Below are 24,029 nucleotides of genomic sequence, written 5' to 3'. Positions count from 1 at the left end.
CATGGTTAAGACACATTACTAAAGCCAATAGCTCCTGCGTAGGGAAGACCTTTTGGATTTGGCAGTGAATGTTCTTTATTCCTTTTAAATGATGGTTGTGTGGTGGGGCAGTCATTCTGTCCCTAGAGGAATTTAAAACCATACCAGTTGGAACATGGCCAGGGTGACTCGGCAAAACCACAGAGAAATAGCATGTATATTGTACACTTTGCCTTGGGAACACGACAAAAGCTAATAATGTTACTTTCTGTTTATTTCAATAGGTAATCAATGCATGAAAGACAACAACTCAAAGTCTTCTAAAGTTTTTAATTGGGCAGCATTGCCAACAGATTTATTAATAGGTTATCGGGACATTATCCATTCTCTGTGGCACAACTTAATAGAGTACAGCAAAACCATACATACCAGACACACAAAGTAAAACCAGGAAAAAATATTAAAGCATGGCTCAAAAAGAAAAGATTGTTAATGACAACGATCTAACTTTATATATCAAATCTAAGATAAGTTTAATTTTTAAAAAATGTTGAAAAGCTTCAGTCATGCAGAATGACTTTCTGTCAACGAACAAATCTGTATTCCAGAGAAACCTTATCAGTGCACTGAATGCGAAAATCGCTTCAAAGAAAGGGAAAGTGTGACGGACATCTGTGAACTCACACATCGACTATATCAGTGCTTCAATTGTAAGAAAAGCTTCATCACGGAAGGACTTGATAAGAAACACCAGAGAACACATTGCAAACTCACGAGAAATATCAGTGCACTGAATGTGAGAAATGCTTCTATCAAACTGGTAAATGTACAGACGAGAATTATGAACCAGCTCAAGTGAGAAAGAGAACAAGTATAAACGAGAACCTTATCGATGCTCAGATTATTGGAAGTGAGTTCATGTGACGGTCACCAGAGAGAACTCTCACTAGAAAACTCTCATCAGTGTGCCAGTACCTTTCAAGAGAAAGAAAATCCTACACAGCATAATAGAAGATATACAGGTGGGAAATCTGATTAACGTACTATACGTGGGACAGCATGCAGTCTCTTTCCATCTACCACAGAACTGATGCAGATAAGAATCCTATCCACCAGCAAGCACACTCTGGTGAGAAACCTTATCTATGTTCAGAATATGGGAAGAAGTTAAAAGTGAAAAGAAGTCTTACTTTGCACCAGAGACCACCCTCTGGCAAGAACCTTTATCAGTGCTCAGAATGTGAGAAAGGGTTCAGTAAGCAACTTAACCTTACAATTCACCAGAGAGTACACACAGGCGAGAAACCCTATCAATGCACTGAATGTGGTAAGCAGTTCAGTAAGAAAGGAAATCTTATATTACACTATCGGACACATCAGACACATAGAGGGGATCAAACTTATCAGTGCACTGAATGTGGGAAAAGGTTCAGTGCAAAAGCAAGTCTTATTATTCACCAGAAAACACATTCAAGTAAAAAACCTTACAAGTGCTCAGAATGTAGGAAAAGTTTTAGTTATAAAGCATATCTTATTATTCACCAGAGAGTGCACACAGGAGTGAAACCGTATCAGTGCACTGAGTGTGCTGCTGCCTTCAGTAGCAAAAGTAATCTTAATAAGCATCAGAAGAACCATACAGGTGAAAAACCCCTTCAGTGCATTGAATGTGGGGCAGGCTTCAGCTGCAAGCAAGCCCTTGCCATTCACCTTAGAACCCATACAGGCGAGAAACCTTACCAGTGCAGCGAATGTGGGAAAAGATTTAATATAAATGGGAAACTTACTATTCACCAGAGAGTACACACTGGGGAGAAACCTTATCAGTGCCTTGAATGTGGGAAAAAGTTTATTATAAAAGCACAACTTACTGTTCACCAGAGAGTACACACTGGGGAGAAACCTTTTCAGTGCACTGAATGTGGGAAAAGGTTTAATGTAAAAGCGAAACTTACAGTTCACCAGAGAGTACATACAGGTGAGAAACCTTATCAGTGCACTGAATGTGGGGCAAGCTTCCGCTACATGCAAACGCTTACCGTCCACCATAGAATCCATACAGGTGAGAAATCTTACCAATGCAGCGAATGTGGGAAAAGATTCAGTTGTGAAACAAATCTTACTGCTCACCAGAGAGTACACACAAGAGTGAAACCGCATCAGTGCACCGAATGTGGGGTTAACTTTAGTACTAAAGGATGTCTTATTCGTCACCAGAGAAGTCACACAGGTGAGAAACCTTTTCAGTGCACTGAATGTGGGAAAACGTTCAGTCTGAAAGGAAGCCTTACTGTTCACCAGAGAATACACACAGGTGAGAAACCTTTTCAGTGCAGTGAATGTGGAAAAAGGTTCAATGTGAAATCAAAACTAACTATTCACCAGAGAGTACATACTGGTGAGAACCCTTATCAGTGCACTGATTGTGGGGCTAACCTCCGTTACAAAACAAGTCTTACTCTGCACCAGACAATACATACAGGTGAGAAACCATATCAGTGCACTGAATGTGGAACACACTTCAGTCGCCCACATAGCCTAGCTAGCCACCTTAGAACTCATACAGGAGAGACTCCTTATCAGTGCACAGAATGTGGGAAAAGGTTCAATCAGAAAGGATCTCTTAATAGTCACCGGAGAACACACACAGGTGAAAAACCCTATCAGTGCACTGAATGTGGGATTCACTTTAGTGCCAGAGGATGTCTTATTCGTCACCAGAGAAGACATACAGGAGAGAAACCTTTTCAATGCACTGAATGTGGGAAAGGGTTCCGTTTGAAAAGACAGCTTACTGTTCACAACAGAGTGCACACTGGTGAAAAACCTTATAAGTGCTCTGAATGTGGTAAAAGTTTTCAAATTATAGGGAATCTTACTATTCACCGTAGAGTACATACTGGTGAGAAACCTTATGAGTGCAGTGATTGTGGGGGTAGCTTTCGTGACAAAGGAAGCCTTATTAGGCACCAGAGAATACATACAGGTGAGAAACCGTATCAGTGCCATGAATGTGGGGCAGGCTTTAGTCATTCTTCTAGTCTCATTAGTCACCTTAGAACTCATACGGGAAAGACTCCTTATCAGTGCACAGAATGTTGGAAATATTTCAGTACGAAAACATGTCTTAATAGACACCATAAAAGACACGCATGCAAGCAACCTCATCAGTGCTCAGATTGTGGGAAAAGCTTCAATGACAGAAGAAGTCTTAAAATTCACCAGATTGTACACACAAATGAGAAGTCTTAATCCATGCTCAAATCGTGAGATAGTCTTCATTGTGAGAGCACGTCTTGCTAAAAATCAAAGAACATGTAGGCAGAAGAAAATACTAATTTTTCTACTTTTGCAATTGAGTTGTGTACTGTCATGTGGTGGAAGTGGTTGTGGAAGAAGACCTTTTCCAGTCCAACACCATTTTAAACCAGATCCCTTGTTGGAGCCCCAAAGCCAGTGCTGGTCAAATGTATGGTTGAGGTATTGATGATTCTTCCATTCAATTATAGTTCTGCTGGGGTTAGACAATCGTAAATAGCGGTGATATCACATAACAGCATTCTGAAAGTCCATAGATATAAAAGTCAGAAGGCTGTTGGCGTTGCGTTAGGCATAGGATGTTAAAGAGGAGTTGATGTTTTCCATTAATTATAAAGTCAAATTGTTGCTTATCAAAGAGGTTAGCACTAATGTAAGCAAACACACCATGAAATCAGACAAATAAAGCATTCCTTCCACACTATTGATTAATTATCTCAGCAGCAGAAATTATGTCATGTCAAAAATAGCAGTGATAAAAGATGAAACCTATCTCAACTCCAGGTATTCAAGAAGTGAGCACCAGAATCACTGAAATGGGGAAGAACTTTCAAATCTGCCATGAGCTATTACAAAAAAAATAGAAAATACAAATAAAACATGCACTGTCATTCTGAAGCTCAATGAAGCACTTAACTCATCAGTTGAAATTCAATTTATATCGGAGAAATCACTGCTGCACATTTAATTAAAATAATTGCAAAATCTCAGGAGGAAAAATAAAGTTAAAACCATCCTCACTCCTTTGGAAACAGAACAGAAAATAGGACAAAGTCATTACCAAGAGATGAGGCAACGTTTAAAACATTCTTATTAAAGTACTGGCCACCTGGTTGTTTTAGATTCACTCCTGGTTGCTGAAATGAAACTTCTGTTCTTGTGTGATGAAAGTGTAGTGCCCCATAACAAACAGATAGTTGCGCAACTAAGATACATGTGGTCTGACGCTATGATAAACGCTCTCACCGGATTGATCGTAAATGTCTCTGTCTTAAGTGATAACCTATACAACACAGTGTTGTCCTATCATCCTTTTTTCCAATAAACTGTTATGTTTCCTCCCTAATTATTTCATGAAATTTCTGTTCAACTTAAGATAAACCCCTGTCACCAAGTTTCTTCTTTGCTGGGTAGGGACCCATGTTGTTTGGAAATTTAGATGTTTACAGACATCATCTTTGTTCGTCTGTATGTCACACGTCTCTCAGTCATAGCTCTGTACGGCCGGACCTGAGTGCCTTTAGTTGAGGGTCTGTATCTGGCAAGTGAGGGTAAGCCACTATGTGACTAGTTTACATACTAGGTTTTAGACACCTTTCCTCTTTTGCAGTGACCACCAGCTGCATGCCCACTGCATATTTGTACACACTAATTTTGACTGTGTCTACGCCATCCCTGAATCCCAATAGTGATGGGTTGTAAGAATTGTCCTTTTCTTCTTTTTCTAGGTTTCTTGCTCACTAATGTGCTTACAGGTGAAACAACTGTCCATACCTCTACAGTTCAGTGGAACACTGGTTGTACTCATGTTGCATTTGTGCTTTTCCATACATATGGTCCACAAGAATGCCTCACATCTTCCTTAAAGGGTTATAAGTAGGCAGAAACTTATTGGGCCCTGTTCAACTATTGGGTTGAAGGTTTTAATCCTACCCTGTGGGATGCAGAATAAAGCTGCCCCTTTGTCCACCATGGGGGCAGTTGTACTTTATTGTCTCATATCTGCGCTCTGCACCACCCTTCCACACCTTAACTTATGCAGGGACCCATCCAGGCCACACTATGAAAGTCTCCTCCCCCTCCCACAGAGAAGGTTGTAGTCCACACCACAAGCTTTATTTGCAAGTGATGTGAGGAGAAACCCTATTAATGAAGCATGTAACCCAAGCGTGGGTGTGGGCTCCTGGCCCGAAGACAGGAATGTACAGAGACAACAATAATGCAGTGAGAGTGGTTATAATACCCCCAGACCACATGTATATTTGTTGTGATTTTGATGGGAGACATACAAGTTGGCCTCTAAACGCTCCCCCCTAGCTCTGATCTTTGGTGTGACAATATGCAGCGCAAGTCACTCGAGAACCACAAATTCACTTATTTCCTGTTCTTTACGTATCAATTTTATTCTGATACTTTTTTTTCATTTGGTCAGCAATTTCCAAAATGGTTGCAGCTGGTCCAGCCTTTTACTTGGTTGTTGATGCTTTTCTCGTTGATATTCCTTTCCTTATGTTTGGGAAGCTTATGCTGCAGAGCTCTGAATTTTAATCATGTGCATTCTGCCAGCTTTCTTTTGCGCATCTGCCCCACAAAACATCTCTGACTCCTGTTTGGAGAACAGTCAGCCGGTTTACATGTATAATCTTTATGCTCCCATCGATTTTGTGAGATCCCTCTGAATTCTTCGGGTGTGCACTCAAAGTAAGGGTGACCTTAAACCCGCAAGAAACTCTGGATTTCCTACTCAGAAAGTGGAAGTAGTAGTGGGCTCCGTTGAGTAGAAACCGGTAAGGTCACATGCATCCACTCTCTCAGTAAGACTAGGGGCTCACCTCCTCCCATGTGTACTATTCTCACTAGCCCTGATGAAGCACTTCGAGTAACTTGGGGGAGGGTGAATGTTTCCCCTCTGTACCTCACTACCTGTTTTACTAAACTGAAACACGCTCAAAGTGTCCAGTTCAGTCCCTCAGCTGACCTGGGCACAGGGGTCTGAAGTTGCTATTGCACTTTGGTATCAGTCTGGTTTCTCCTGCCAGGCCTGGCACTGCTAACCTTCTACACTGAGAAGACTACCAGGGTCTCCTCCCTGGATATGAGTATGGGGACCATTTACATCTGTTCTTGGAGGGGTGCAGGAAGACACTTATCTTGTGTGCACCCTCAAATGTGGTCCAAATCTGACATGCCCCATCAAATTCTTGTCACCTGCTCCCCTCATGTTGAACCAAGCTCTGTGCAGGAGACGGTGGAGAGTGGATTGGCCAGGGAGTCAATGAGCTAGAGACACTAGAGGAAACTAAAGAGAATTTCTACCCCAGTGCTCAGACACAGTGCCACATTCCCTTAAGAAATGCAAGAAAAATATTACAGACATTAGTCTCTACAGATTCCTCCTCACTGACTGATTACCTGCTGAAGTCTTAATCAAGAGTGATGCATTAATAGCACCCTGGAGCGTGTGACACCGCCCTTCTTCCTTAGTGTCAGATCTGTGAGGACCTACGTAGAGTCTTATTCGACTCTGTGCTCCTTAGGGACCACACGTTTCCAACAATCCTTATCAGTCCTTCCTTCGCACACCACACACCTGCAAGCCTACCCGATAATCAGTATGTCTTTTCTGGGCTTGGACACTAGCTGTTATCACCATGCCCACTCCTAGACTCTCTCTAGAAGAACCATTGAGGAAGGAGGGGAAGGGCCCCAGAAAGCCATGCCGAGCCGTGGTGGGTTGGAGTAGGTTTTATCCAGTCACGTGGGGTCGGTTGCAGGGCCTGGCATTACATTTAGTTATGGTTTGAATTGCTATTCTGCGGAGTATGAATGCAGGGCTAACCATAACTGATGAGAATGAAAGTTTGTATTATAATTCCTAACCACAACTGTACTTTTACTGTGATTGTTAAAGTGACAAGCTAAAGTTAACCATGACTTCGCTTTGAGCTTGTTGTTTGAGTGAATATATATGTGTGTATTATACAGTGGTAGATGCCAATGCATAGTAAAGGTTTAGTTGAAAAGGCATGTTTTGATTTGAGAGGGTCTCTTGTTGATTTTTACGAGACCTTTGAGCCCTATGGGATGGATCCGCACCAGAATTTGGCATTTGCATATCTTATGCTGCGAACGTCTGGCATGACAATTTTTATTCAGTTCCGTGCCGGGGACAAAACGTGAAGTGGGGAAGATGGGTTTTTCCAATTTCTGCTCTGAGTGATACTTTTCTTGCAACTAAATGACCAAAACCAGTGAACGGATTTACAACACATTTGCCATGAAAGTAGAAAGTGCTTTAATAGATATGGTCTAAATCTATTCAGTAGCATTTGAGAGGATAGCATTTGAAAAAGGCGCTAGATGGGCTTTAAAGGTTTAACATATTTGAATTACTGTTGATGGTTAAATGTGCAATATCCAAAAATTGCAGTTTCTGTCTGTCAGTTTTAATAGTCAAGATGTGATGGGCTGCCATCCTAAATATTTTGACTTTGGGCAAAATGCTATTGTAGTACTGATCAAAAATTCCACAGAGTCCAAGAAGCACTGTGAAAAGTATCTGACCCCAGGGGATTCTACAGACCAATAGCCCAAAAAAAAATGAGTAAAAAAAACAGGATAAGAAACAAATTATCTAAGTGAAACATCACATTTTTTCTGGACACAACCACCAATTTGTATTCAGAAACAAGCACCATATTGCTAAATTTGTGATTTTTATGAAGAATTGTGAGCTCTTAAATTGCAGATATTCATGAAAATTTTGATATTTGTTTAAAAATAGGTAAAACCATTGCGGCTATGGTTGGACAAATGTCCTCATACAAATCTCATTCTGGTGGCCACAGGGCCTGGCTACAGGGTAGGTCCTAAATAAATCCCTGCTACTCACCGTCAGAGTTCAGGAGCACTGTAGAATGGGTACATGATAGATACATTCAGTAAATAATTAATACAAAAACCTGAAATGTCACTGAAAAAAACAGCTAAAGGTTATTTAAAGTTCTAAAAACACAAACACAAAAGATTATGAGAAACTCATGTCCTCACCATGCTCAGTGCTCGTCGTCACCAGTTGAGTGTTTGGAAAGGCTGTGTTCGACAACATGGTGGGAGAGTAAGTTATAATGTGCTTTGTGTGTTTCTAATGTAGTTGCTGATGTGCACAGTGTTATATGCTATTTATTACAATTGTTGAGTGTGCGGAGGTACCATTACTACAAGAAGTGAAGCCAAGATGGGGTAAGGACGATCACCTCCTTCAAGAATGAAAGCTACTATTGGGAGTGCACCTTTTTTGACCTGCCCCTTTTTAACATTTTATTACCATGTATAATGATTTGAATGCCAAACCTGACGTTTTTATAGTGATGTACCAAATTTCTTGCAGATTTATCAGAAGGTTGTTGTAAGGCATGACAAGACCTGTGCCCAATTTCCATTTTAGTTCCACATTTTAGCTTGACATCATTTTTTCTGCTTGTAATTTTTAACACGTTAAAAATTGGAATGTGTTGAGAAATAATTATGCACATTGTTAATTTCTTAACAGGCATTATTATCATGTTATGTGTGTACTCTGTCCAAGGCTAGAGTACATGGAGCACAATACCATCCTCCGGCCGGAGACGGCTCTTCATCTCCAGACTAACCTTAGCAACAGCCTTGTACCTTTGGCACAGTGCGATTGGAACTGCTTTTATTATATAGACAAGCTCAGAGCCACACTGGGCAGAGGAGTACTTGAGCTGAGGTTGTCCTCTACAGAACGCGCTGTGACTGAGATGCAGTCCTGCTGACTCTGACCTCTATCCTGTTACATCAATAGCATGTTCTGCACAGGCCGGCTTTCTTATCAGTCACACTCAGGTATGGGGGGGATTAGGCTATCCCAAGGGATATGGCAGAGGGTACTGATAGTGTAGGTAGGAGTATAATCATACTGTGATCATAGTAACGTCATAATGCTTGAACTTTTTATCTTTTTCACCATTTTTGTAATGCTGGTTACAATGCTTTATTTTTTCTGCCTAATAATTACAGCTCACTCTTTTTATGCAAGAATGCAATTGTTTTAATAAATGTTTTAAAACCTAATGTGTATCTACCTTGTGTTACCATGGGCATGCAAAAGTAAACCAACGAAAGGGTAGATCTGTTTTCGATGATTCCTTGGAAAATACAAGAGTGGTCATGTTCGAGGTTGCTGATACCATCTGTTACCCTGGTAAGTTTAAGGGTCCGGAAAAGACACTGTGAGCTAGCTAGGAACGAGGCAAACATTCTCTGATGAATACAAGTGAACTGATTTCCCGTAATTTGAAGTCTATATTGTTCTGATGCACAGTCCTAATAAATTTGTAGGAACCGTATAAAAAGGTGACAAAGTTATAAGCAAATAAAAAATGCATTTTCATTGGTAATTTCAGTGAACCATAACAACTCGCTATCATCTACTCTTTCAAATATACATGCACATACTTAACATGCACATATTTATTTTCGCCACACCAGTGAAAATAAATATAGAGAGGAAACATAGCAGTTATCCATGTAATATTAGGGAGGAGATATGGTCTAAAGGCCAGGGTTGACTACTTTTGAACTGGGGAACCAGGTTTGAGTCCCGGCACTGACTCGACATCCTAATTTCTGGGAAAATCACTTAAGGCCATGTGTACAGATTTTAGGGAAAGTGATTTCCCATTTGCGATTCTCTGTGATTCACAATTAGAGAATTACTATTCCTAATGTATGAAAGTCTTTTCACTTCGATTCCTAATGAGGTTGAAATCGACCTACCTCCTGAATATTAATGAGGTAGGTCACAATTTGCGACCCATTAGGAATTGTTACCATCATAGGGATGGTGGCCTGCCGAGGTCAGCAGACCCCCATGTCTGTGATTGCTTTTTAGCAATAGTCTTTTTGGCAATAGTCTCTCGCTTCTGTCTGGATTATAGGGAATGTTAGCGGGGTGGTTCTCCTTCTGCAGGGGGGGGGCGGTGCTGGTGGCCTGTTGGTCCTGTGGCGGGGCATACTGTCCACTAGCGGCAGCAGAGTTGGAGGGCTGTTCAGTAGTCTGGCTAGTGGCAGGGGCCTGCTGGTGTGACACTGCCTCCCTCATAATGTTGGCCATGTCTGCCAGCACCCCTACAGTGGAGACCAGGGTGGTGTTAATGGCTTTCAAGTCCTCCCTGATCCCCTGGTACTGTCCCTCTTTCAGCCGCGTGTTCTCCTGCAAGTTGCCCAGGATCTGGCCCAGCGTATCCTGGGAATGTTGGTTTGCTCCTAGGATCTCAGTGAGTGCCTCCTGGAGAGTTGGTTCCCTGGGCCTGTCTTCCCCCTGGTGCTCAGCAGTCCTCCCAGTTTCCCTGTTGGCCTGTGCCTCTGAACCGTGTGCCCACTGCCACTGACCTCAGGTCCCTGATTGTCTTGGGTATGAGGTGTGCCCTGGGGTCCCTGTAGTGGTGGACACACTGCTGATTGATGTGTCCTGGGGACAGAGGTGTGGGGATGCTGGGTGGATGCTGTGGTGGTGGATACTGAGGGGAGAGGCTCTGTGGTGGACTGTGAGTGGGCTGGGTTGATTGACTGTCCAGTGGTCCCTGATGGGCCAGGTTGTTGGTCCAGATGCTGAAGTCCAGCGTTACTGTCATCACTGGGGGCATCTTCTGTTGGGGGACTGGATATTCGTGGCACCTCCTCTCCGCTGACATTGGCTGGGGCACCTGTGGGGATGTAAGGGATGTATTATTCTTCATGTCTATGACATATTGTACATCCCTGGCTTCCACTTATCATTTCTGTTGCCCTGCCACCTTTGTTTGTGCATGGTGATGTATTATGTGATTGTTAGTTTCCCTATGCTGTGCATGCTTTAATGATTGGTTTCCATGCAGGGCTGGGAGGGCTGTCCATGCATTGGTATGGCATGCAGGGCTAAGCATTGAGGTTAGTCGTATGTTTAGGTGCTGTGTGTGGGATGGAGTGGATTGATGGGAGTGAGGGTGAGGGGGTGAGATGGCATGAAGGTATGGGGGGTGATAAGTAGTAAATATTGACTCACCACTGTCCAGTTCTCCAGCTACTCCAGTGAGTCCCTCAGGATGCAGTAATGCCAAGACTTGCTCCTTCCATGCTGTGAGCTGTGGGGGAGGAGGTAGGATCGACCGCCAGTCCTCTGCATGGCGAGCTGGTGCCTTGCTGCCATGGAACGTACCTTTCCCCGTGGGTCGTTCCGCCTCTTCCTGATGTCGTTCCTTGTTCTTGGATGCTGTCCCACGGCGTTCACCCTGTTCTCGATTCTCCACCATAGCTCCATCTTCCTGGCAATGGATATTTGCTGTACCTGTGCTCCAAACAGCTGTGGCTCTACCCTAACAATTTCCTCCACCATGACCCTTAACTTCTCATCAGTGAAACAGGGGTTCCTTTGTGGGGACATGGGTGTTGTGTGGTGTGTGTTGGTGAAAGTGTGTTGAGTAATGTGGTGAGGTGTGTGTCTAGTTGTCTCTGTGCTGTTCGCGTCAATCTCCTGGCAGTAATTGTTGTTTGTAAAGGGTTGTGGGTAATGTGGTTGTGTGATTTATAGTGCTGTGGGTGGGTGTGGTGTATGAGTGTCAGGTGTGTGTTTTTAGTATTGGCAAATGTAGTGTTGTTTTTGTATGTGGGTGTCCATTCTGAGCGTGGCGGTATGTACCACCAATGGTTTACCGCCACTGAATGTCTGCCATGATGATTTGTGGGTCATAATGTGGTGGGCGTTGGTCTGTTGGCATAACGGTATGGGTGTTGGAACCGCCACTTTAGCACTGACCTTTGGGCTGGCGGATTTGTGTTTGTGGCTGTATTCTGTCAGATTGGTGTGTGTGTGTGTCATAATATGGCAAACAAATATTCACCACCGCAGCGGTATGTTGGCGGCCGTCACCGTGGCGGTAAGCAGGATTTACGGCTAATGTCATAATGAGGGCCTAAGTGTCTGTGTCAACATGCACCTTCTAAAAGAATCTGAAAGGCTGCCATCGATTCTAAGGCACATGGCTTCTTCATTGGTAAAGTCACTGAACTTGCAAGTGTGTCAAATCTTTCAACAAAGTCATCCATTATTTCACCAGTCTGTTGTTGTGCTTTGTTGAAGATATATCTTTCATAATCAACATTCGGCATTGCATTGAATTTGGCTTCAGTGCTTCTTTCACCTTTCGGTACAATGTTACATCAGTGTGAGTCTTTCTTTAGCACTTCTTCCACTCTAGCACCTGTAAGATTTTTCAAATATTTGTGATTTTTTTATCATCTTCTTCTTGCTCATCTATGAAGTCATTGAATGTTTCAATCGATGTAGTCCACCTGGCACCAATGTTCTGTTTCTTGTATGTGTTGGAACGGCGGTGGTGGCTTCAAGGACATGGCGGCATTGTATTTTGCGCTACCATTGTATTAGCACATGTTGTTCAACTGATTTCACTGTGCATGGTGACTCCGACAACCTCTGCAAGCATCAGCTGTGTGCAGAGGCCTACATCGCAGTATGCTTCAACCGCCCCTGAATGTGAGTAAGCTGTCTTTTTCTTGTACCTTGCTGGTGTTATGGTTATTTTCTTGCTTTGTCTGAATAATTGCTCTATGTTTGGGGCACAGCCCAGCGCCTCTGCTGACAACCTCACCGGCTGTATTGGCCGATGTTTTGAATGCATTCCTCTGCAGGGACTTTGCTTGCTTGTGGAGCCTTGCATTGGATGGAGCAGGGCTTGGACTCCACGTGTGCCAGGTGCAAACTACTTTGCATCAATTCTAGGCACACACTGTTGCAAATTCTTAGGGGGACAATCTTGCCTTCCACAGGCATGTAATTGCCTACCGGTTGTAGCGTCTTCACCATCCCTGGAGCATGCAAATAGAATACTCCACACACAGGAGCTGCAGATGAGCATGTTTTTATTCTCCAACATCCATTCACATACTGCTCATTACGTCATACTTGCCAAACCCACACCCTGACACCTCCCCTGCATATCATGTAATTCCTGTTCAGAGTCTGCCTAGAACCACAAGGCTCCTAGTATAGCATCAATATGCTGCAACAGCAATTCCATGTACCAGGTCTCTTTTATTTATAACTTTGTTTTCAGGAGTTCAGTCCATTTGGGTTAGCTGGAGTGAACCATGAATACATATTTCTTTTGCATTTTTATATAGTATTAATCCACCCATTGGGATGGTGGCCAGTGTCTGCTGGGAGGAGCGGAGGGGTCTGGCAGGGTTATAAAAGGAGATCCGATGTTGTGAAGGGCCTTGTATGTGTGGGTGAGTAGTTTAAAGTTGATTCTCTGCTCCAATGGGAGCCATTGGAGGTTTCCTCAGGCTTTGGGAGATGTGTTCCTGGTAAGAGATGTTCAGGACGAGTCTGGCGGCAGCGTTTTGGATGAGTTGTAGTTTTTTGGTGTTCCTTGCTGTGGTGCCGGCATAGAGTGCGTTGCCATAGTTGAGCAAGCTTTTGACTAAGGCGTGGGTGACTATCTTGTGGCAGTCGTCAGGGATCCATTTGAAGATTTTGCACAGTTGTTGGAAGGTGTGCCAGCGGGAAGAGGTGTCTGCGTTTACCTATTGAGTCATCGAGAGGGAAGAGTCGAGGATGATTCCTAGGTTGCAGGTGTAGTCAGTCGGAGTAGGTGGGGTGCTGAGTGATGTGGGCCACCAGGAGTCATCCCAGGCTGAAGTGGAGTTTCCGAAGATGATGAGCTTGGTCATGTCTGAGTTGAGCTTGAGGCAGCTCTCCCTCATCCAAGTGGCGACGGCTTCCATTCCAGTGTGAAAGTTCGTCTTTGCTTTGTCTGGGTCTTCAGTGAGAGGTATGATGAGTCGTGTGTCATCTGTGTATGACACGATGTTCATTCTGTGTCCTCCGGCGATGACTGCGGGGCCATGTAGATCTTAAAGAGCGTTGGGCTCCGGGGGGATCCCTGAAGGACTCTGCAGCAGACTTCTGTTGGTTTAGATATGAAGGGTGCGAGCCTGACTCTCTGTGTTCTTCCGGTGAGGAAACAGTGAACCCATTGCAGGGCTTTTCCACGGATTCCTGTATCGTGGAGTCTGGTGCATACAGTGCTGTGGAGGACAGTTTCTGAGGAGTATGAGTGCTGTCGTGTGGCCACAGTCGAGGAGTGTGCGGATGTCATCGGTGGCTGCAAGAAGAGCTGTCTCCGTGCTGTGGAAGCCAGACTGAGAGGTATCTAGTGAGTTGTTGTCCTCTATGAATTGTCGCAGCTGTGTGTTTATGGCTTTTCCTAGGACTTTGGCCGGCTAAGGTAGCAGCGAGATGGGATGGAAATTCTTCAGCTCAGATGGGTTGGCTGTGGGTTTCTTCAAGAGGGGGCGGACTTTGGCGTGTTTCCAGTCTTCAGGGAAGGAGGCTGTTTCGACAGAGCAGTGCATCGTCTTGTGGAGTTCAGACGTGATGGGTGCTGGCTCTGTTGTAGATGTGGTGGGGGCAGGGGTCCGTGGGAGCTCCGGAGTGAATGCTGTTCATGATGATTTCAGTCTCGTCTGTGGTGAGAGTGGACCAGGAGTGGATGATTTGGGTGGGCTCTGGGGGCTAGGTCGATTGCAGGGGCTAGGTCGATTGCAGGTGCTGGTGCTGGACGGGTTCCGCGGGAGAAAGCTGTTGTAGATGTCTTTTATCTCACAACGGAAAAAAATGGCCAGTTTGTCGCAGAGGTCTTTCGACGGGGGGTGTTGGTGGCTTTGGATGGTGGACTGGTGAACTCGTTGATTACCGTGACGAGTTCTCTGGCGTTGTGCGAGGAGGAGTTGATGCGTTCTTTGTGTTCTGGCGTTGTGCGAGGAGGAGTTGATGCTTTCTTTGTGTTCTTGATGCGTTGGTGATGGGTGGTGGTGGCGGTCCTGGAGGAGGCGAGGTCTTCGGTGATTTTGCTGTTTCTCCATTTCTACTCTAGGGGCCTGCAGGTGTGTTTGGATTCTTGGAGCTCGGTGGCGAACAAGCTGGCTTTCTTTGGGATGTGCTTGACTGAAGTCGTTCAGAGGGGGGCTAAGGAGTTGGCACATTTGTGATCCAGGAGTTGAGGTTTCGTGCTGGGGGGTTTGGTGTCGTCAGTGGGGAGGGGGGCGGAGGTGATTTGGCAAGGGTGGTGGTGAGTTGCTCGTCGGTGATCTCATTCCATTTCCTGTGGGGGGCCTTGGGGACGCGAGGTTGGGTGCGGTGATGGCAAAGTGTAGGAAGTGTTGGTTGGTCCAGTCCGAGATGGAGGTATTCTTGACGGTGATCCTGTTGCTTGCAGTGAAAACTGGGTTGATTGTGTGTCCTGCAGCATGCTTGGTCATGGCGAACTGTTGTCTGAGGTTGGCGAGGTTGTCAAGTATGGATGTAGTGTTTTGATTTTTGTGGTCCTCGAGGTGGAAATTCAGGTCGTCCAGGAGGAGGTAGTCGGTGAACGCAAGGACGTGGGGGGCAGCAATGTGTACAATGGCATAGATGAAGGCCGGGCAGGGGCAAGACAGTCTGTAGATCGGTGTGCTGCGGAAGGAGGAGTTGTGAGTGGCGTGGATCAGGAAATGTAGGTGTTCCATTGTGGAGCAGTGTTCCTCCGTGTTAACCGTGATGCGGAGTCGGGACCTTGTATACGATGGCCAGTCCTCCGCCCCGGTCAGGAGGGCTGGTACTTCCGTATGATGTTGTAGCCATCCGGGATTGCGATGGTGATGTCTGGTCTGGAGGTAGGGTTGGTCCAGGACTTGGTTAGGAATGCGATGTCTGGACGGGCGGAGTTGATCAGGTTCCAAAGCTCGGAAGTGTGCTCATGGAGGGAGCGTGTGTTCAGAAGGAGGCAGTTAATGAGTTTGTGGCGGGCGTCAGTGGATTCAGATTTGGGTGCTATGGTTGTTTGTTGTGGCTGAAGCTGTGGTTGAAATTTCAGCAGGAGAATGGTCCGTAGGTGTCCTTAGGAGATGCAGTGCAGCAGGTGCTGAGATGGTCTTTGCGTCGTATTGGAGGTGGCCAGGGAATGGCTCATCGGAGAGCCTGGCACTGAGTGCAGTCCAGCTGTGAAAGGGCACAGACGGCTTGCCTTTGGCGCATCTTTGGCGCGCCCCCTGCACGAGGCTGCCATTAAGAAGAAGAGGATGGTGGGAGGAGTTGGTGAGCTATGATGCGGGAAGGCAGGAGATGCAGTGCTGGGAGGGGGGTATGGGCCGCATAGGAGACGCAAGCGCTGGGGGCACCTGGGAAGAGAGGTGGCAAAAAGGGGCAAAAAACAAGGGGCACAGAGCATGGGGTCTTACATTTGGTCACTCAGATCAGACCACCTCTTTTGTAAAATCGCTCCTGGTGCACTTTTGTGAGCCACCACTAGGCGCCGCTGCCGCTTCAGTTTTGGAGGCCACCACAGTGGTTGGAGTTGCAGGCGCGGTTTGACACTTGGTGCTGACTGGCCCCGGGCCGTGCTCCTCTTCGTTGTTGGCGGAGTGCCGTGCTCGTCTGCGTGTTCCTTGTACAGTTTTTTGTACTCAGTAGGTAAGTGTATTTTTCTTCCACAAGATGTGTCTTGCTGGTTGGGGCGAGGTCATGGGGCACTGCAGGTATTTAGAACGAGGAAGGACAGGCTGTTCCCACTGGCACTTCGGCCGCTTCGATGTCCACGGCATCGCTTCCCCTCCAGATCCTCCGTTCCCCGTGTGCCCATGGCAGCCCTTGGGCGGGCCTCTTGTTTCACCTTTTGCTGTGCGGTAGGAGCGGGTACCGCGTGTTCACCGCTCGGGTGGAGTCGACCCGCTGCATCGCCATTGTAGTGTTGGGGCCCCGGGCCCTCATGTGGAGCCGACCCGCTGCATCGCCATTGTAGTGTTGGAGCCCCGGGCCCTCATGTGGAGCCGACCCGCTGCATCGCCATTGTAGTGTTGGGGCCCCGGGCCCTCATGTGGAGCCGACCCGCTGCATCGCCATTGTAGTGTTGGGGCCCCGGGCCCTCATGTGGAGCCGACCCGCTGCATCGCCATTGTAGTGTTGGGGCCCCGGGCCCTCATGTGGAGCCGACCCGCTGCATCGCCATTGTAGTGTTGGGGCCCCGGGCCCTCATGCTACTAAAATGAATAACACAGACACAGCATTATCGGTACTAGAACTGGCCCAGGGCACGTGCGCCGGCATTTGCAGGGTCACGTGACTGGTGACGCCTGTGATGGATGGGTGTGGGGTGAGTGGCTCATCTTCTGAGTGTGCGCGCTGTATCTATTTCACCAGGCTCCCGGTGACTAGTATTTAGTAGGCATGCGCAGTACCTTTGTATGCAGCGCTGAATCGGGTCCCCAGTGACTCCTCTTGTGAGCATGCGCAGTACGTCTATTTACATGCGCAGTCCTTTGCCTTCTATCGATGAGTAGCTCATTTCCTCGACATGTGCAGTATCGGTCTTAAGCATAGCGTCCTAGGCCCCGTGAATAGTACCTCACCTTCTGAGCATGCTCAGTACGTGTCTAAGGCAGCACATGCCGTGCTTACAGTGATGAGTGTCTCGTCTTCTGAACGTGCGCAGTACGTGTCTTAGGCGGCGCAGCCCGCGCTCAGGCCTTCCGGTGGTTAGTGTCTCATCTTCTGAGTGTGCACAACACGTGTCTTAGGCGGCGCAGCCCGCGCTCACGCCTTCCGGTGGTTAGTGTCTCATCTTCTGAGTGTGCACAACACGTGTCTTAGGCAGCGCAGCCCGCGCTCAGGTCAGTCGTGTGGTTAGTGTCTCGTCTTCTGGGCACGCGCAGTGTCTCGGCCCAGCCTCAGTCCTGTCCTGCCCCAGGGAGGAGGTGGGAGCGCTGGAGGTTTCCTGAGACCTCAGAGGGTCAGACTGAGCCCCAGAGTGTCCTGTCACTGTGCACGACGGTGCCCTGGGTGATATCACCCCTCCTCCTCTCTCCCTGGAGACCCAGGGCTCTGTGCTCGGTGTCTGCGCTGTAAAGCGCTGTGACACACCGCACCGGGCCGAGAGGCGCTACACTAGGCCACACACATACCCCCGGTGGGAGTGAGGGGCAGAGGAGGCCCTCGCTGGGGCTCCTCCCTCAGGTAACACAGCTGCACTGCTCTGGGTGGGAAGTGAAAGTGATAACAAAGGGGCCTCGTGCCCCAGTCCTATTCCATATCTTTGTTATTGGCGTCAAGGTGATGATGGTGACGTGTGTGCAAGCCAACGGGGGTGTCTCTGATGCTCACACTCCTTGTGTGATTCCATGCAGAGAACATCTTGCATAAAGCTCAGAGCAGGCCCAGCACTGACCGCTCACAGCCTGTGAAATGCATTGTAAAAATAAACATCTGGGGTCAGACGAGTCAAAATGCAAAACTTTACTAGCAGGCATAAGATGCCTCAGAGATCGGTCAAACTCAGTAACCAAAAGCTGGAGCTAGAGAAAGAGATTGTTTGGGGATCCAGCACCTCTCTCAGGAGTCCAGAAAGTTGCAGATAACTGAAAACTTTGAGGTTCTTTCCAACCCAGCAGATGCCTTATCAAGAAGTGGGTGTGAGGCCTCAGGGGATATTTAGAGTAAAATTCTCAATCAATCAGTGTATTTGTAGCGCGCACTACCACCCGTGAGGGTCTCAAGGCGCTGTAGGGGGGGGGCTGCTACTGCTCAATTAGTCAGGTTTTGAGCCGCTTCCTTAAAGTCAGCAGGTCTTCGGTCTGTCATAGGGGCAAGGGAAGGGTGTTCCAGGTCTTGGTGGCGAGGTGGGAGAAGGATCTGCCTCTAGGAACTTGCTCTTCGGATACGGGGGCGAGGGCGAGGTCAGCTGAGCGGAGTTGGCGGGACCAAGTGTAGAAGGTGAGTCGTCTGTTGAGGTAGGCTGCACCGGTGTTGTGGAGCACCTTGTGTGCGTCTGTGAGGAGCTTGAAGGTTATCCGTTTGTTGACGGGGAGCCAGTGTAGGTCTCTCAGAAGGGGAGGGATGTGGCTGTGGCGGGGGAGATCGAGGATCAGGCGTCCGGAGGCGTTTTGTATGCGTTGCAGTCGTTTGAGGAGTTTGGCCGGGGCTCCTGCGTAGAGTGCGTTTCCGTAGTCAAGTTTGCTGCTGACAAGGGCTTGGGTGACTGTTCTTCTTGTATCTGTGGGGAGTCATCTGTAGATCTTGTGGAGCATGCAGAGGGTGTTGAAGCAGGATGAGGAGACGGAGCTGACTTGCTTGGTCATGGAGAGTGTTGAGTCGAAGATGATGCCCAGGTTGCGTGCATGGTTGGTAGGTTTTGGGGCTGCTCCCAGAGCGGTTGGCCAGCAGGAGTCGTCCCAGGCTGAGGGGTTGGCGCCGAGGATGAGGACCTCCATCTTATCGGAGTTCAGTTTCAGTTTGCTGTTCCTCATCCATTGGGCGACAGCCTTCATTCCTTTGTGGAGGTTGGATTTGGTGGTGAGGGGGAGGATCAGTTGGGTGTCGTCGGCGTAGGAGATGATGTTAAGGTTGTGTAGCCGGGCAACGTGGGCGAGCGGGGCCATGTAGACATTGAAAAGTGTAGGGCTGAGGGACGAACCTTGGGGAACGCAGCAGATGATCTTGGAGGCTTCGTAGGGGAAAGAGGGTGGCGGACGCTCTGTATTCTGCCGTAGAGGAAGGAGGTGGTCCACTCTAGAGCTTTGTCCTGGATCTCTGCGTTGTGGAGGCGTGTGCGTAGGATGCGGTGCCAGACTGTGTCGAAGGTGGCTGAGAGGTCCAGGAGGATGAGGGCCACGGTTTCGCCTTTGTCAAGCAGGGCCCTGATGTCGTTGGTGGTGGCAATGAGGGCGGTTTTGGTACTGTGGTTGCTACGGAACCCTGACTGTGATGGGTCCAGGATGTTGTTTTCTTCGAGGTAGTGGGTCAGTTGTCTGTTCACGATCTTGATGACCTTGGCCGGGAATGGAAGCAGGGAGATGGGACGGAAGTTCCTGAGGTCTCTCGGGTCCGCCATGGGTTTCTTGAGTAGGGGTTTGATCTCAGCATTCTTCCAGCTCTCGGGGTAGGTCGCGGTCTCAAAGGAGATGTTGATGACTTTGCGGAGGTGGGGTGCGATGGTGGCGCTTGCTTTGTTAAAGATGTGGTGCGGGCATGGGTCTGACGGAGATCCAGAGTGGATGGTGCCCATGGTTTTGATTGTGTCGTCTTTGTTCAAGTTGGCCCAGACGAGCAGAGGGTCGTAGTTGAAGGTGGGTGGAGAGTCTGAGGAGTCGGTGATTGGCGGGGTGGTCTGGCTGTTGAAGCTGTCATGGATTTCTGTGATCTTGTGGTGGAAGAAGGCAGTGAGGAAGTTGCACAGGTCTTGTGAAGGTGGGATGTCGTTTGTGCTGGAGCTGTGGTTGGTAGTTTATTTACAATGCTGAAGAGCTCCTTGCTGTTGTGTGCATTGTTGTCCAGGCGGTCTTTGAAGGCGGTTTTCTTGGCAGATCTGATGGTGATTGCGGATAGCATTCTTGAAGGCGGCATCGTTGTCCGGTGTCTGTTTGAAGAGCCACTTTCTCTCCACCTTCCGGCAGGTTTGCTTGGAGGCTCGAAGGTCTGAGGTGAACCAGGTGGCTCCCTTGTTGGCACCTCTGTTGGAAGGTTTATTGAGCCGCGCGAGAGTGTTGGCGCAGTCGGCAATCCAGCGCCAGAGGTTGCAGGCTGCGACGTCGGGATTTGTGGGTTCGGTGGGTGGTTTTCAGGCGAGGCTGGTGTTCAGCTGGTCTTGGCTGATTTTGCTCCAGTTGCGGCGGGGGATCTGTTGGGTGCGGTGGAGCATGGTGGGCTTCTGGAAGGTGAAGTGGATGCAGCGGTGGTCGGTCCATCGGAGTTCGATGGTGTGGCTGAAGGTGACGTGGGGGCTAGCAGAGAAGACAGGGTCCAGAGTGTGGCCATCGGAGTGTGTTGGGGTAGTGACGAGTTGTCTGTGTCCGAGGGTGGCTCACTAACATTGTGGGGCTGCACATGAAGAAGCATAAGTGCCCTGACTCACCCACCTATGTACTTTTTTGCATAAGATATCCACTTTGCTAAAATCGACCTGTGTGGTCTTTTTAAGTTGAGCGCACAAGGGCTTTGACCCTTTGTAAGCAATGTGGGCCTTTAACCACGCTCAGCTCACGCCTATCACTTTCACTTGTTCGTGCGCTTGCCTTTCAAAAATCCTTTGTTATCATTGGTAAATGGTTTATGTTTTTCTCTCCTTCGGGTGGTTTTGTTACTGCCTTGCAGACTGCCCCTACATGGATAATTGCATGATTGCCGACATGTTTTATTGCAAGCAAATTTCTTTTTATTTTTGTGTCTCTCCTTCACGCTCATGGCGGCCGTGGCGCTTTAAATCAGTTGCTTATGTCAACTATTTCACTTTTTATTTTCAATTCATGTGGCGAGAAAAGTCCAGTTAGGAATTGCATTGCAAATGCTTTTTACAAATGTGTTGGTTTTAGTCAGTGTGGATCGAGTGGTCGCCTGATGCCTCTGGTGTTTTTAAATAAAGAATATGGACCAGTGGGGCTGCATTAGTTTTTCAACAAACTGTAAGTGAATGAAGTATTGTGGGAACTCGTACTCCATCCCATGGTTCGACATTTCTTGAACTTAGAGTGAATGAGATGTTACCTGACTCCGTTAAAACTCCTTCTTTTGCTATTTTAGGTATTCTAGATGTTGGCAAAATGTAACTGTGAGTCTGACAATACAGTCTTTTCATATATACCTGGTCTTTCTTTCAAATTTCAACTTTAAGTCGGCCCTGATTGTGAGCCTTAATTAGATCTTAATTTATGTTCCTAAACTGGAAAATAGCTTTTGCAATTCAGGCTATACATAGTGAGACTATAAATAGGGCCTCATTACAACCTTAGCGGATGGGATACTCCACCACAAATGTGATGGATATCCCGCCCGCTGTTTTTCAAGTTCTATAGGATAGAATGGAAATTGTAATATGGTGGGCAGGATATCCGTCATGTTTGTGATGGAGTATACCATCTGCCAAGGTTGTGATCAGGCCCATAGTCCATTAGTAAATTTTAGAAGTGGTTGGGGCAGAGAAGTTGAAAACTCTTTCTAAATTACCATGTTATTGAATATGAAAGTATTGTGTTCACATGCAAGATAGGAAATCTTTGACTTAGGCCAATGTTCGTGAGTATGGAACAGTTATCAGGAAGGAAGCACTCTGAATTTACAGAGACTGTCTTCAATAAAGGATGTACTTGTTGCGAGTGGACTTTGTGTGTTTAATATATTGTTAGCCCCTATAGCATGATTGTATTTTAACTTCTTTCCTTTTTTACATTTGATGACATAAGATTTATAACTGGTAATTTTAATATGTTTGCCTTTTGGAAATAATGTAATTTTCAGAAATAAACTTTGAAACTGAACAGATGCCTGGCCTATATTGAGTGCAAGAGAGTCGCAGATGACAAATGTCCTAAGCTGCCATGAGAGTCCATTCTTATTGAAGCGTAAGTCATGTCTGCATTTTCCATGTCAATCCCTTCTTCAAAATTAATATTTTATGAGGTGCAGAGGCAACACTGCATGTGTGTGCTTTAAGTGATCATGATGGGGTTATCACAGGTCTTTTGACACCCATGGGCAGTGTTAGCTAATTGCTTTATGCTGTTCCAATCATGATGTGTATTGGTTCATTTTAAAATATGCAGTGGGAGTCCCTTGAGCCTTAAAGATTTACTGTCACTAAGAGAGAGCCTACTACCTTATTCCTGCAAGGCCCCTTGATCAGATGAATGGGGACTCCTATTTAGGTTTTACCCCCCCCCCCCCCTTCCCCACCCACTAACTCTAGTTAGTGGCATACTTCATCATAGGGTTCCCACGAGATGCCTAGTAGATCTGGGAGTACTTCAACATCTGATTTACAGCAGAGTGGGTTGTTGATGTTTTGTCAGGGACCAGGATAATTAAAATTACCTCTAGGTCTCCCACCACTAGAGGCAATATTTGGTATTGGAACCATAGGTACGGTTAAAAACTAAATTTGATGTGGAACAAGGCTCTTGTGGTCTCCCACATCTATGGTCTAAATTTTTCAGCTATGCTCTCTGCTGCCCCAAGGGTCAAATTGCTTTCTTCAGTACCTGGTGATCCCTAATACCATGTGCCTCTCATATACTGGTGTACACATGCACACTACTAATTGTGAATCTGTGCAATTTTTTTGCAACTTACAGTCTCCGTTACGATTCAGTACAGGGTAGTGGCCTGTGAATATATGTTAAATGGGGCCCATAGCGTCATAAATACTTAGAGGTGGGCAGACCCTGTAGTCACCCATCCGTTAAGGCGTCTCCCCCGCAATATACCTATTTGGCGTTCTCTAAGTTCTGCATGAGACTGTAAGTTTTGACAAAATACCACAGATTCACAATTACTAGTGCACATGTGTACACCAGTAGATGTGAATCTAAAATTACTATAAAAGACAAAGGAGGTAATTGAACTAGAATTAGCTTGGTACTGCTTTTGGTTAGAAGCTCAATAGTGTAATTCCTCACCAGTCCAAACATTCCACTCACTGAGGTGTGCATTTAAATGATGGTTCTCTGTGGGAGCGCAATCACTGTACCAAACATTAACCTTTCTATTTCCCCTCTATGCAGTCTTCCCGCAAACATATTCATTGTAAGCCATAAGATTTGTAGCAGGAAATAACTGATCCAGCACTATTTCCACTGAGAAATTGTCTGTATTGTGCACACAATGGTGTGCTAACATGAAAAAACTAATAACGCAATTCTCTATTTACTTTAATAGGTGATTGAAGTGTGAGCTGCACATCAACAACTGAAATTATGTTTAATTCCATGGAACACTAACACTGTGGCTACTTTAAGTGATGGGAAAAATGACATTGTCAATTCTCTGTGGCTCACAATCAAAATAATACATTTTGCAGGTCAGGCACACAAAGACAGTCTGTAGCAAATCGTAAAAGAATGGGTCATAAAGATTATTCGAGATGAAGAAACATAATGAGTGACATTTCATGAATGCATACAAATCC

General features: G+C 46.5%; 1 long non-coding RNA gene and 1 pseudogene across 1 annotated transcript in view; one reads left to right on the top strand and one right to left on the bottom strand.

Moving 5' to 3' along the window:
* LOC138303505 (uncharacterized) overlaps positions 1 to 24,029 on the bottom strand; it is a 1,082,407-nt gene that overhangs the window by 488,657 nt on the left and 569,721 nt on the right. The gene's annotated exons all lie outside the window — the stretch shown is intronic.
* The window catches only part of LOC138247344 (zinc finger protein 585A pseudogene), a 55,744-nt pseudogene that overhangs the window by 27,714 nt on the left and 4,001 nt on the right, over positions 1 to 24,029 (top strand).

Source organism: Pleurodeles waltl, chromosome 7 (assembly GCF_031143425.1).
Source record: "Pleurodeles waltl isolate 20211129_DDA chromosome 7, aPleWal1.hap1.20221129, whole genome shotgun sequence".
Lineage (NCBI taxonomy): Eukaryota > Metazoa > Chordata > Amphibia > Caudata > Salamandridae > Pleurodeles > Pleurodeles waltl.
Note: the sequence above shows the minus strand (reverse complement) of the source record. Positions and strands in the feature narration are given on the sequence as shown.